This window comes from Nicotiana attenuata, unplaced genomic scaffold (genome assembly GCF_001879085.1).
Source record: "Nicotiana attenuata strain UT unplaced genomic scaffold, NIATTr2, whole genome shotgun sequence".
Taxonomy (NCBI): domain Eukaryota; kingdom Viridiplantae; phylum Streptophyta; class Magnoliopsida; order Solanales; family Solanaceae; genus Nicotiana; species Nicotiana attenuata.
Genome location: NW_017674783.1, coordinates 4,575 through 19,883, shown reverse-complemented (window position 1 = coordinate 19,883; position 15,309 = coordinate 4,575). Strand labels below are relative to the sequence as shown.

General features: G+C 40.4%; 1 pseudogene; it reads left to right on the top strand.

Moving 5' to 3' along the window:
* Nucleotides 1–8,241: 8,241 nt before the first annotated feature.
* On the top strand, nt 8,242–9,867 carry LOC109219271 (annotated as a pseudogene).
* Nucleotides 9,868–15,309: the final 5,442 nt, after the last annotated feature.

The following is a 15,309-nucleotide window of genomic DNA, read 5'->3' as shown; positions in this document are numbered from 1 at the left end:
ATAACTTTGTGGTGTGATTTATTATGTGTTTGTCAATTATTTTGTTGGAGATGGTAACTGACTTCTCGATTATTTGCCGAAGGTGCTTGCTGTTGTTTGGTTTCTACTTAGAATTTAAGGTCTAAAAAAACCAATAGTTTGGTATATTGGATGCACACGGATGGGACTCGGAACAAATTCTGAGTTTTGATTTTGTTCTTCTTCATGGTGGGATATTTAACTTAATTGCCTTGATGAGTACTCTGGAATCTTGTGTTTAATCTAATTTGACTTGGATGCCACCTAGTTAAAGAGCTAGTAAATCTACTGATTGATTGTTGGAAGATAAGGGATGGAAATTTTAGGTAAAAATATAGTAATTTCAAGTTTTGTTGTTAGATTATACTATTTCTCGATCTTCTATACTCTGTATTGTTTCTTTACAAACAAACATTTATTTGTAATCCTGTTAACCTTAATAAGTAGATTAATTCAATTATGATTATTATCACTGCTATTATTATTTTTCTTATTATTATTATAATAATTTGTATGCCTCATTCATTTTAGTTGTCTGCAGGTTTGAGTTTGGACGATAGCTTAAAGGATTGTGTGATTTCACTTTTGTTTGTTTACGTTCGATCATTGTTGCATACGCATTCCAGTAAGTAGGGTCATCGGGGTGGAACGTTAGTGTGATTTGATGAATGTGCTCTATTTGATCGTTATTAGTTTAATATATCAAGGTAGCAAGGTAGTTGTTAGAAATGAACACTCGTAGAAAAGCCTTTAGGCACGTTTAAAATACAATCGCGATTGTGTATACGTTCGCGTAACATAATTACGGTTCTAAAATCAATTCAGAGTATGCGTTCGCGCAACTTCGATCAAACTTTTCTTAATAATAAAATTGGTTTTCATAGGCTACTAATAGTTCGAGGTGCGCCATTCACATTTTAATTATTCATGGCCCTCGTGTTAATCTTATGATTTAGATATAATAAATGATACATGATCGTAGTTTGCTTTAGGCACGCTTAACATATTATCGTGGTTGTGGACACGTTCGCGTGACATGATTATGATACCAAAAAACAAAACCGGACTACGCGTTCGCGCAATTTTGGCCAAACTTTCTTAATAATAATAAAGCGTTATTAACTGTGGACACGTTCGTGTGACATGGTTTTTGGCGCGCCAACAAATGGGTACACGTACGCGTGACCCGTTTCAAGATAATTTTCTTAATTTAAAAGTGGTAAAAGGTAAATGCACATAGGTTCTAAAATCAGTAATTAAACAATTTAGTCAAGCCAAGTACGATCAAAGCTACCGTGCTAGAACCACGGAACTCGGGAGTGCCTAACACCTTCTCCCGGGTTAACAGAATTCCTTACCCGGATTTCTGTGTTTGCAGACATAAACAGAGTCAATCTTTTCCTCGATCCGGGATTTAAACCGGTGACTTGGGACACCACAAATTATCCCAAGTGGCGACTCTGAATTTTAAATAAAATAATCCCGTTTCGATTGTTACTTCAAGTTGGAAATAACTCCCTTATTATTACACTCTCCCGGGGGTGTAGTAAAAAAGGAGGTGTGACACTATGTATTACTCTTCTAAGCTATGATGGGTGTGATTCGTTAGTTATACGCATACTTAGTGCAGTTCTATCTGGGGCTTATAGCGGAATTCGAGTGAGAGGGGCATTAGGTTGTTCGGTGATTGATTGCTCATTGATTATGTTCTTTCCGTACTATGGTATTGAGTTATTTGCTTCTCAGTGGTTATGGTCACCTTTGGTACTAGACGTCAAATTGCGCGTGATTGTTGATTTTGAGCATTGCGACTTGAGGTATTTCATGTGGACTTGTGTTTGGATGGGGTCGCACATTACATCGAAGTTATGTTGGGATATGATCCTTTGTGTTAGGTTCGTGTGTTGTGGTTCTATGGTGTGTGATGGGTCTTTAACATTTCGGTTGTGGTGGCACTTGTTGAGCTTGCGGGACGGTTCTCTCATTGGAGTCATTTTCTATGTTTGAGTACGTTTGAATGATTGCGTATTGGTGTATGGATTGCACGGTTTGTGGCTTTGGGTAGTATTGGTATGGCATATTAGTGGAGTAGCTTGTATTTGATAAGATGAGGTCGTCGGACCTAGAATGGGTGCTATCGGATCTAATTGCAGTATATTTAAAAGGATAATGTCGCTGATTGACTTAGAAATTTGCTACAGTTATTGTCGAAGGAGAGGGAGCTCCATGACTTGTTGATCTAATAAGTGGTTATGAGTTTTTGCGTGTTTCTTTCATCATTGGCAGTGTACGAAGGTTTTAGAATGAGGCTTTGTTCGATATGATATGTATTACCGGTACCGGGTATGTTTCGAGCAGTATTGTGGTCGAAAATTGTTGCTATGAGTATTTGAGTTGTGTGGTATATCCTGTGATTGCATCTTGGTCTATGGTTGTGGCTTGATATGGCTTGTTCAGACTTATACAGTGTGTAGATTGTGAGATTCAGGTCTTGTAGGAAATTACGGATGTTGGAATAGGATTCTACGGTTTACGGGCTAAGGTTGAAGTAATGATCTTCAGTATGTTGTGTTGTTAGGCCTATATGGAAAAAGGTGACGTGGGATCACCCCCAGGTATGTGCATGGTAAGGTTTCACGGCGGTTTGATGGCTTTGGAACAACTCTTGGCACGTTCGAGGACGAGTGTATGTTTAAGTGGGGGAGGATGTAATGACCTGACCGGTTGTTTTGACCATTTGCACTTCGCTCGATAGTTTACGGGCATGAGTAGCACTATATGATGTATTATGACTTGTGTGAATCGTTTGTTTTAATTCTCAGGTTATTCGGAATCGATTTGGAAGAATGATTCTCAACTAGGAAGCTTTATATTGGAAGAGTTGACCAAGTTTGACTTTATAGTATTTGACCTCGGATTGGAGTTCTGATAGTTCCGTTAGGTCTTGGAGTCTATTCATGTCGTTATCCGCTCCGCTGGTATGTGAATATCTCAGGCTTGGTTTTCCGATTTCGACGGGTATGACCGCGTCGGTTTCGTAGACCAGTGAGTACGGAGTTTCTCCCGTGCTGGATTTGGGCGTGGTTCGATGTGCCCACAGTACTTCTGGTAGTAGTTCTGGCCAGAGCCCTTTGGCTTCTTCGAGTTTCTTCTTCAGTATGTTCAGTATTGTTTTGTTGGAGGATTCTACTTGTCCGTTGGCGGCGGGGTGATATGGCGTGAAGAGTATTCGTTTGATGTGCCATTTGTCGAAGAACTCCGTTGTCTTTTTGCCAACGAATTGGGGGCCGTTGTCGCAGCTGATTTCCTTGGGGATGCCAAAACGGCATACGATGTTTTTCCATATGAAGGCGATAACTTCCTGTTCGCGTATTTGGGCGTACGCACCTGCTTCCACCCACTTGGAAAAATAGTCAGTTAAAACTAACAGAAACCCTACCTTTCCTCGTCCGGCTGGTAGGGGACCGATTATGTCCATTCCCCATTTGATGAAGGGCCAAGGTGAGGTTACTGAGTGGAGGGGCTCTCCCGGTTGATGTATCATGGGGGCGTATTTTTGGCACTGTTCGCACCTGCGAACATACTCTGCTGCCTCCTTTTTCATAGTGGGCCAGTAGTATCCAGCTCGAATAATGCAACGAACGAGGGCGCGGTTATCGGTATGTGCGCCACAGTGACCCTCGTGCACCTCTTCGAGTACTGGCCTTGTTTGGTGCGGCCCTAGGCATTTAGCGAGGGGTCTGCCAAACGTCCTTTTGTAGAGATCGTGATTTATTAGGCAGTACTGGGCGGCTTGTACGCTGAGCTTTTTGTCTTCTTTTTTGTCGAGTGGGAGTGTCCCGTCCTGCAGATAGGAGACGAACTGGTTGCGCTAGTCCCAAGTTAGATTTAAAGAGTGTACCTCAGCGTGGTCTATGGCCGAATGGAGGAGGGTGACTACACTCCCTTTGTTGATATTTTTGGTGGCTGCGGCCAGTTTTGCTAAGTCGTCTGCTTCGATATTTTGCGCCCTAGGGATTTGCTCAAGGCGGCACTCGTCGAACTCAAGCATTAGCTCGTGGATTTCCGATTGGTATTTTTGCAGTCTCTGCTCCTTGATTTGGTAAGTCCCGGTGATCTGGTTCACCACGAGTTGGGAGTCGCAATGGAGGACAAGTCGTCGAGCCCCGTACTTGACGGCTAATTTTATACCTGCAACCACAGCCTCATACTCGGCTTCATTGTTAGTCATCTCGGGGCATCGTATGGACTGGCGAATCACTTCGCCCGTGGGGACTTCGAGAATGAGTCCCAGTCCCGAGCCCGAGGCATTGGTGGCGCCGTCAGTGTAGAGAGTCCAAAGGTCGGCACTGGAGGAAGCACGAATGGTCTCCAATTCCGCCTTCGGAAATATCTCTCTGCTGAAATCGATGACAAAGTCGGCAAGTACCTGCGACTTGATGGCGTTTCTTGGGTGATAGGATATGTCGTGCTCGCTTAGCTCTATGGCCCATCTAGCGAGCCTGCCAGACAGCTCAAGCTTGTGTAGGATGCTTCTCAGGGGGAAGGTCGTTATTACCTTTATGGGGTGGCACTGAAAATAGGGTCTAAGCTTTCGTGAAGCTACGACCAGTGCCAGGGCCAATTTTTTGAGGTGTGGGTACCGTATCTCGGCATCCACCAGGGTTTTACTGATATAATGAATAGGAGACTGCGTACCTTTGTTTTTGCGAACCAGGACTGCGCTGACGGCGACTTCGTATACCGCCAGATACACTAGCAAAGGCTCGCCTGGATTCGCTTTGACTAGCAACGGTGGTGAAGATAAATATGCCTTTAATTTTCTCAGGGCCTCGATGCATTCCTCGTTCCACTGTAGCCCGTGATCTTTCCTCAGTACGTTGAAAAATTTATGGCACCTGTCGGAGGATCTCGAGATGAACCTGGATAGGGCGGCTATTCGCCCCGTCAGCTTTTGTACCTGCTTTTTGCTGTTCAAAGTCTCAGGTATTGCGTCTATTGCCTTGATTTGGTCCAGGTTGACCTCGATGCCCCGTTGTGACACGAGGAAACCCAAAAATTTTCCCGAGGCCACGCCGAAGGCGCATTTCTCTAGGTTCAACTTCATCCCGTACTGTCTTAATATCTCGAAGGCTTCTTTCAGATGGTCGATGTGGTCTTCTTTCTTTGCCGACTTCACTAGCATATCGTCGATGTAGACCTCCATGGTTTTGCCGAGCTGTTCTTTGAACATTTTGGTGACCAATCTCTAATACGTTGCCCCTACGTTTTTGAGCCCGAAGGGCATCACCTTATAGCAATACGTCCCTTGGTGGGTGATAAAAGTTGTCTTTTCTTGGTCCTCTTCGGCCATCATGATCTGGTTGTAGCCGGAGTAGGCATCTAAGAAGCTTAGCAGTTCATGTCCTGCCGTGGCGTCGATCAACTGGTCGATGTGGGGTAACGGGAATGAATCTTTTGGGCACGCCTTGTTAAGGTCGGTGAAATCTACGCACATTCTCTATTTCCCGTTTTTCTTTTTGACCATGACGACGTTGGCGACCCATTGGGGGTATTTTGCTTCTCTGATGGACCCGTTGGCCAGTAGCTTATCTACTTCTTCACTGACCGCCTCGTTGATTGCGGCGTTGAACTTTCTTCTGAATTGCCGCACGGGCGGATACAGCGGGTCGACGTTCAGCTTGTGGGTGGCGATGTCTTTCGGGATCCCCGGCATATCTGAATGAGAAAAGGCAAACAGATCCGCGTGGTTAGTTAGAAATTCACGGTACTTACTTGGATCGCAGAGGCTGTGCCCGATGTAGGCTTTCTTTGTGTGGTTGGTGACGTCCAGTTAGACTGGGTCGAGATCCTCGACCGTCGCTTTGCAGGCTTCTACGACGTCGGGATCTTCGATGACTTCCATTGTCGGGTCGACCTTAGTCCCCGACATGGCTGATTGCTATGCCTCCGCACTTGCTCCCTCCAACTGTTTGGTGTGGGCGCAGTCTTGAGCGATTCGGTAGCATTCTTGTGCGGTGCGCGGCTCGCCCCGAATGCTAAACATTCCCCATGGGATGGGGAACTTGATTACTTGGTAGAAGCTTGAAGGGACTGCTCGCATGGCGTGTATCCAAGGGCGTCCTATGATGGCGTTGTAGGCTGTCTCCTGGTTCATGACGTGGAAAGTGGTTTCCAGCGTGACTCCCCCTGCCAAAACCGGCAATGATATCTCCCCGGAGGTCCGTTCTACTGCATTGTTAAAACCAGTTAGTGTTATGCAACGCGGTATTATCTTATCTTCAAGTCTCATTTGCATGAGGCCTCTTGGATGGATAATACAGGCGCCGCTTCCGTCGTCAACCATGATTCTCTTAACATCAGTATCGGCAATACGTAAAGTTATGACCAAAGCATCATAATGAGGAAAAGACAAACCGTCGGCATCGGACTTATCGAAGATGATACTCTCTTCGAAGTCGTCATACCGTTCATGGGCGATTGTTCGTTTCAGTTTGTGCGTGGTGGTGAACTTTACGTGGTTGATTGTTGAATCATCGCCGCCTCCGACGATCATGTTTATGGTGCGTGTTGGCGAAGGTGGGTCTCGGCGGCCTTTGGGGTTGTTCCCGCCCTCGTGCGAAGTTGGTCTTTCCCTTATCGCTAAGCAGCTCCCTCAGGTGTCCTTGGTTCAGCATCCTGACTACTTCTTGTCGTAGACCTATGCAGTCTTCGATTTTGTGTCCTCTTTCCTGATGGAACTCGCACAGGACGTTCGATATCCTTGTGGTAGGATCTGATTTCATTTTCTGCGGCCATTGCACCTTGGTGCCCAGTTTCTCCAGTGCGTACACTATTTTTGAGGGAAACACGCAAAAGTTATGGGCAGATAATAAAGGGGGCATACCTTTTTCGTTCCGGAGTGGAGCGACATGTCGTTGCAATGCCTCTGTGTGCCTAGGCGGTGGTGGATGGGAGGATCTAACGTAGGGCTGATGCCTTTCTTTGTTGAAGCGCGGGAGCTGTTCCCGTCGCCCGTCGTTGCGTCGATCCCTTCTTGTTTCTGATTGTATCGTCGTTAGCCGTTGGGTCGGTCCATTGAGGTCGTCCTCATCCGCTCGTACTTCGGCACAGTAGGCGTTGTGGATCTCTTCCCTTGTGGTGGGGGGATATTTCATGAGTCGGCTCAGTAGCTTTTTGGTCGCCCTTTAACCATCTCTGTTCAGCCCGTTTTGGAAGGCTGCGACAGCCATGCCTTCCGATACATTTGGTAGGCTCATCCTTACCCTATTGAACCTGGCCAGGAAGTCCTTGTGTCCCTCTCCTATGGTTTGCCTGACGGCGAAGATATCGTTGACCCTGGCCTCTGCTTTCTTTGCTCCTGCATGGGCGGTGACGAACTTATCCGCCATTTCTTCGAATGTTGATATTGTCCTAGTTGGAAGCTGAGAGTACCATGTTAGGGCCCCCCTGTCAATGTTTCTCCGAACTTTTTCAGCAATACGGATGGTACTTGTTCTTTTGACAAATCGTTCCCCTTCACAGCGTTCACATAGTGGATCAGGTGGTCCTCGGGATCCGTAGTCCCGTCATATATTCTCAAGTAAGGTGGCATCTTGAAGGTTTTTGGGATCGGATGAGGGGGCAGCCTCTTCGCTGTACGGCTGTTCGACGAATCTTCCTACGTCGCGTTTTGGTAGTAACTTAGGAGCACCGAGAATTTTGTCCACTCTTTCCTGATGCTCTTTCATTTGATCTCGAAGTGCCTTGTTCTCATTCTCCATTTCTTCCATCTTTTTAAGGATGGCCGCGAGTGCACCATCGTTGGCCTGGACATCGACATTAGTGTCGTTTGCTCGTACAGCGCCAAGTTCACCGGTGGCAGTAGTGACGTCTGCTGGCGGTGAGTCCCTCGTGTTGCCTTGAGGCGATTTCTCGAGCAAACTGCTTAGAGTGTTTGTCAACCACTCTTCCAGTAGCTTCTTGACTACCGGGGGTGTTTCTTTGGCGGCCGATGTAGAAGCCCCTTTCTCGTGCAGAATCGTTAAGTCTTCAAGTGAAGAGGGTGAGATCTCCTCATCTGGTGCACTACCAGGTGTTGCGCCTATGATGTTTTCTCTACCGGCCTCGTTGGTTGCTACATCTGCTATTGTTTTCAGCCGTGCTTCTCTTTCTGCCATCGTTTGGTTTCTGAGGAGTCCGAAGAACGGTGACCGTTGTTTTCTGATATCCTAGGTATGAACTATGGTTTCGATTGCCGAAATCCCCACAGACGGCGCCAAATTGTTTGGCTCAAAAGATTCTAATTACTTTTGTAAGCGAAAACAATCAAAATGAATCAAGGGTAAATCGTAATCGAATATAATGAGACCTAGAAATATGTATTATGCTTGTTATTGCTTCAACAACTTGAATATTCGAGAGAGAAAGGAGTGCTTGTTTAGAGAGAGAGAGAGAAAAAGAGTTTGTTATTCAAATATCCGATCCTTTACAACATTGGAATCCTCCTTTATATAACAGGTGAACTCCCTTGAAACAATAAAATAATGCAGAGATAGGTCACGTGCTTTCGAGGAGACGACGAGACCTAAAGGCACGTTTCACCTCGACGTTCTTAGGTCGTACCCTCGTTTTGACTATTGCTTAGCCGCGGGTCGTTGCTACCGTAGTAGGCAGAATTTGACCCCATACAGCCGCGACGGGCAAAGCCACCTTTTGCTAAGGGCGGTTAATTCACCAGATATGGTGCATTTATCAGTTTGATATAAGCATGAGGTAATTTCTTCAAATTTTCCGCACATTAAATTCAGAGCTTGTTATTTTTAGGTGTGATTTGGGGTAGTAAGTGTCGCATATATCTTCTACATCGAGACAATGTTGAAGCGTTTGGGAATAATGGATTGCTTCTCGGAGATTAATTCTAAACCCATGATATGTTGATGAGGAAGAAAAACTCAGAATCCAACCTTATCATGATTTTCACGCACGGCTGCAGTCTTCGCCCTCCCAACATGTGCGAGGTAAAACACGCGAAAACTTGCTCGATAATTACACAAATCCAAAGAAGTTAAAATATGTATCTTTACATATGTTGTTATTATTATTTTTATATATATAATCATGTTAAATTAATATGATTTCGTGTAAATATACTAAATACTAATTTCATAACTTTCTTTATGTGGTTTCAAGGTTCCAACGTGGCTTGTTAGATAGTAGTAGAGTAGTAATTTTTCTAAAGTTATTCGAATATGCTGAAAATACGTTTTTATGTCTTAATCATTTGGTAGCTCAATTCACGTGTTCTTTATTATGTCCCCACAAAATCTCTCTTTTGATAATTTAGTACAGTACTTTCGTATCAAGCCCGTGGCCAGCGAAATTCTTCTTTATATTTTTCTTTTAATGTTATATATATATATATATATATATATATATATATAATTTAGATTTATATATAATTAATATCCTAATGGATGATTTTTTTTTTTTGTTAATAAAAATAATAGGGAGGGCCTGATTATAGAAAGAATACAAGCTTCTCTGGCTGTGGAAGGGAAGAAAAGAATGATTTATCTTGGTGACGGAGCAGGTGATTTCTGCCCCAGCTTGAAACTCAAAGAGGAAGATTTCGTAATGTCAAGGAAAGATTTTCCAGTTTGGAAATTAATAAACGAAAACTGGGAACTCATAAGAGCAGAAATCCACGGGTGGAAGGATGGAGAAGAGTATGAACATATTCTGCTTCAGATAATTAAAACAATTACAATTAATGAGAACCAAATTGTTATCAGTTGACAGCGAGTTTCAGACAATTCCAACTGAGGTCTTGCCAAAATCTCTCCATCTACCTTACTAAATACTGAAAACTTTGGTTAAATTATTTTTTATGTCAATAAATTAAAGGATGGTAATGTGTGCGTTTTGTGTTGATTAAACTATCAAGAAAGTGATCAACTGGCAGCTAACTGATCAAGAGTTGGCTTTAATTACTTGTATTTTTATGGTTTTTATTAGATTAAAACACCTAAAGTGTTTTCTGATTTTGAGCTTATGATTCAGGCTCTGGTGGTGCAACAATGTTAACTACTTGTATCATCTCCATCACTTTTTATTGTTATTGGTTATGTTAGAGTAATATTTAGCATTGTTAAGTTATGTTTTGCATTTTGCTCAAATTTTAGCTTTTATTTCTTTTCATTTTTTCCATGCCTGGGAAGACCTCGTTATAAAAGAAACTGCGACAACATGTCTGGAAAGAAATGAGCACAATCTATTATATGCTTACAAACTTACAAGAAATAAAATAGCTTATTATGCTAATTTCAAAAAAGGCAGCATAGCTTAGTAGACACCTGTACTTCTCTTGTTTTGACATATCAGTCTCCGTACTTCACGAAATTTTATCCAGATACCTTACTTGTTCAAAACAACTCTTTTAAACCCCTCTAACTTTGCGTGCTCTTCAAGCGTACGATGTGGTTGACACATCAGTATCCACTAAAATTATCCATGCCACATTATCATTCTTTACTTTATTTCAAACCTTTTACTCCATTTTTTTCACATTATCTACTTGGACCTTCCCCACCCCAAACAAACCCTTCTCCTATATTAATCCACCTTCACTATCCCAAAAACTCTCTAGCAGTTTATAGCCCCAAATACACCCAACAACCATTTTACAAAAGTTCAATAATAAATAAAAATAGAAAGAAAGAAATAGAAGAAAATCAAATAGTTAATTCAATCAATATTGCTAAAATCCTTACTCATTACCCCCAACTCATCCAAAAAAATAAAATACTTCGGAACCATGCAATTCCTACTTATTCAGTGGATACATCGATTATAGTGATGATAATTTCAAGATATTGTTCAACAAAAAAAACCAGATGATCTTGAACATTTTAATGATAAAACAATTACTTAAACAAGAGAAAACTCATGTTTATTGGGTCTCCAACTTATGATATCTTCATTAAATCTTAAATACTGCCCTAGATTACTGGTCAACCTGTTGTGATTACTAATTTACCTTCAGATTCTGTTATCTTCTTTTACAAATAAAATGGAAGGTAGGATCAAAGGTGGAACATAACTTTTCTACGTTATGAAAGTAATGAATTTGCGAAGAATTTGAAATATGACCTGAAAATCTCACTGTTGTTTCGTCTAAGAGTTCTTCCTGCTTGAAGAAGTATATCTTGGGTCTGAACAGTATAGGAAGGCATGCAGGAATGGAGGGGGGATGAAGAGTGCGAACAACGGAATTAGGGGGGAGAGTATGAGGAAAGGGATGAGAAAGTTTTCAAAGCATTTTTAAAAAAAACTATATTTTTAAATCAAATTTATTGTTTCTACTCATTTTATATACGTTGATCTCACACATTTCATCCAACTCGACCAACTTAATGTTATATAAGCTTCGTCAATGGTCAGAAGGGTTTATAAGAGTTGTGTTGAAGAAGTTGAGGTGCCGTAATGAAACTTTGAGGGGTGCAGGGGCCGGATATCAAAACGGGACAAGTAGATATGTCTGTTAGGCGATTCTGCCAAGACAAAGTTCTTTCTTTTATTTGTCCCGTTTTTCCAATATTTTTACTTTGAAAAGTAACATTTTGAAACCTGAAAATCGGCTCAGCGACCCAAATAGATAATCAAATCTTTAATATGAAATCTGAAATTGAATATCATTTCTTTTTATATAGTTTTAAACATTACAATTCTAAAGTTCTTGAGGTTTAAAAGGAGGGAAGAAAAAACAAGGAAAATTGAATGTGGCCTATCAACGAAAAAACAGAGTTAGTTTAACATGTATTAAATGATAACAATAAAATCTTTGGTCATGAATTACGTACTCGGATCTTCCTTTTGTACAATTAATTCATCTAGATTTACTAGTCATTTGAAGGAAAAAGTTTTATTGAAAATCATACTTAGAATGAATTATAGATTACTCACATAAATAAAGAGATAACAACACACTTTATGAGTAAGCAATTAAATCTTTTCATAAGAGTTGAATTAGATTCCTACAATTTCCAAACACTAAAATCATCATAATCTTATCCATTAATGCAAAACCATAAATGTGAATATTGTATGCTATAAAAATAGTTCAATCATTCAATCATGACTGAAAAAATATATGAAACATGAATTGTATGAAAACATTATTAGTGATCTTCTTTATCTCTCTCTCTTGATCCTTCTTTGGGCGATTTGATTGAAGATGTTTGTCGAAAGTCCTTTGACTACAAATTATGTGTCAAATCTCTTAGAACGGACCCTAAGAGCTCTTCTGCTGATCAAAAAGGCTTGACACGTATTATGCTTCAATTGTCTTTAGCTAAGGCTAAGAACATTTATAATGAAGTCTTAATTCTATTTAATCAAACAGAAGAAGTCGTTCTCAAGCAATGCCTTCAAATTAATTTGTAAGGACAATTATGATGGAGCAGTGGATCACATTACATCTTCTATTGAATATTTAGATGAAAATGAGGCTTTTTTTGCCGAGGGTTTTGCAACAGATGCCGTTGATGATTCTAGCTCTTGTGAAGATTCATTCACCGAACCGCCTATTCGTAAGTCTCCATTTAAACCAAAGAGCGATGAATTTCAACATTTTGTTGTAACAGCAGTGACTTTGATACAATTGCTTAAAAAATTGTAAATGCATCTCCTTAGCGTTGCGCCATAAAACAAAGACTTTACTAAAGCAGGATAAACAAGCTTTCATCTTAATTATAAGATGCTGTCATAATTATTACTTAATGATTTATCCTAAAGTTTGCTTTACAAATTATTGTCCCTCCTTTTCATTTTTTATACTAAAATTAACTTGCTAGGATAATATATTTAGATTTCACAATTTTATAGATGTTTTTTCCTAACTAATTCATAGAAACAGATTTGTGTTGTTTAATCGAATGTTAAATTAGTTTCTATAACATTTGTATCATTAAGGATAACTAGTACCATTATTTAACAAACATTGGTGTGTAAATCCTTTTAAGAAAAATCGTAAGGACTTGACCCATATCGGACAATATAATACTATGATAAAAGTATATTTCGACTGGTTGAGCCCAACAACTATTATAGGTAGAGTTTTTTTTTCTTTTCAATGAAATTCAACGGCTTCGTCGTAGTTCCGGCTACGATTTCGATTAGTCAAAAATAAATAAAAAAATGCATAAATGTATTACATTTTACAACTAGCAGAACAATTATTATAGGTAAAGTTTTTATGTCAACAGCTCCATCATACCGACTATGAGCCCGTTTGGATTGGCTTAAAAAAAAGTGGCTTTTAAGCGCAAGTGCTTAAAAACAGCTTTTAAGTGCTGGAGCTTGTTTTATAAATAAGCAGTTACCTGTTTGGATAAAACTGCTGAAGCCTAAAAAAAGTTTTCGAAGTGTTTGGGAAATAAGTGCTGGTAAGCACTTTTTTCTATTAAAAAGACAAAAATATCCTTAAAGTTGTTAACATTATAAAGGAGTTGGTCACTACAATATATTTAATTATGAATTAATGTAAATAAAAAATAATTTATATTTTAATTTAGGCGATATGGCTTCCTGGCCACTTAAACTTGTAGGGCTTTTGAAAGCCGATACACAAACTTTAGTCTTTCCCATTTAAACACTCAAACTCGTGAAACCTATAACAAATAAACACCTTTGACCATTGACTATGCTTATGTGGCGGTAGGCTATCTTACGTGGACATAGTGCGTACAAGTCACATTCAAATGGCGCGTGTGTGCCAATTTCCATAATAGAAACACCCCCCCCCCCCGGCGGATCTCGTCTTCTACACACCACCCATGTATCTTCGCACCATCCCCAACGACCAGAAATAAGGCATCACCCATAACCCACAGCAACGATCAAACGAACCCAACCAGTCCCTCCTCCCCGTCGCGTGGACCGGCTTTGGTGGTCAACAACGGGATCTGCGTGAGGGTTGATTTCGTATTCGGATCCCAACCCTCCATTTTGTGATTTGCCGGAGAATTTGATGACAATCGTATATGCTTTGTTCTTGCTCTGTGTCTGATGAATACAGAAGTTAATTGTACGAAGTCTTCACAGCTGCGTTTCTTCCTGGTAGATTCGGATTCGGACACACCCAAGATAAACAGATCTGTCCCATTTTTTTCCATCTCCATTAGAGCCTTTGAAGCTCTTCACTGCACAACAATGGTGGATTTATGCTCGAAAAAAATACCTCAAATAAACCAATGGTCTGGCTTCCTAAACATCACAATATCTCCTACACCTACTAACCTTTGTCTCCTTCCCCATTAAAACTGCTGAAAAATACCCAAAAGCATATTATCCTTAAGAATCAAAATAGACAATTATTTTTCTTCATTAAAAGCTTCTCTGCAAAAAATTAAAATGAATATCATCTTTAATTTTTTCTTGTTTGAGGGATTGTCCATGGCAAAATCAGGACTTAAAATTTTCAACAGAAACATACCCACTTACATAAATGGAGAGAAGAGGTCGTTCTTGCCAAGATGAATTTGCAAAAGAATATAAATTTATTCCAACACAGCTATGGGCACTTGACGTGTAACAATCTCATTGGTCATTTGCTAACTGGATGGACACGTCTGTCAATGTGTAATACACGCACGTAGGGTCAACGGTCAAAGGTGTTTATTTGTTATAGGTTTCACGAGTTTGAGTGTTTAAATGGGAAAGACTAAAGTTTGTGTATCGGCTTTAATAAGCCCTACAAGTTTAAGTGGCCAGGAAGCCATTTCGCTTTTAATTTAATTTCAATTTAATTGATTACTTTAGATAATTTTTACAAATATAATTCTTGAATGCTCAAAATGCTAATCGTACAGAATTTAGAAGGTTCTTCGATTCTGTCTGAAATGTCTCGTACGCTTGTCAAGGATCTCCGTGCTCGAAGAGTGTTTTCTTCACCTTCAGTTGTTTTAGAAAATGAGGATGATTTGAAGAAAAGCGAAACCCGTTATTTGAGGTGAAAAATGAGAAGAAAGGAGATGGTAAAATTGGAACTAAGAGTAATGGAAATCGGAATGGAGGTGTTCAGAAGAGTAATTCAGTAAGATATTTGATTCATTCTAGCGTAATGCGTATCAAATTTAGTAAAAAATTAATATTATATGTTTGAGGGTAATTTTGGTATAATAAAACTTATAATGGACAAGAGAGTAATTTTATTGGTCAAACTACAATGGCTTTTAAGCAGAAATCGGAAAAGTTGGGGTCAGTCAACTTGTTGCTTTTGCCTTTTATTAAGCATATTTTAACTTTTTTTTA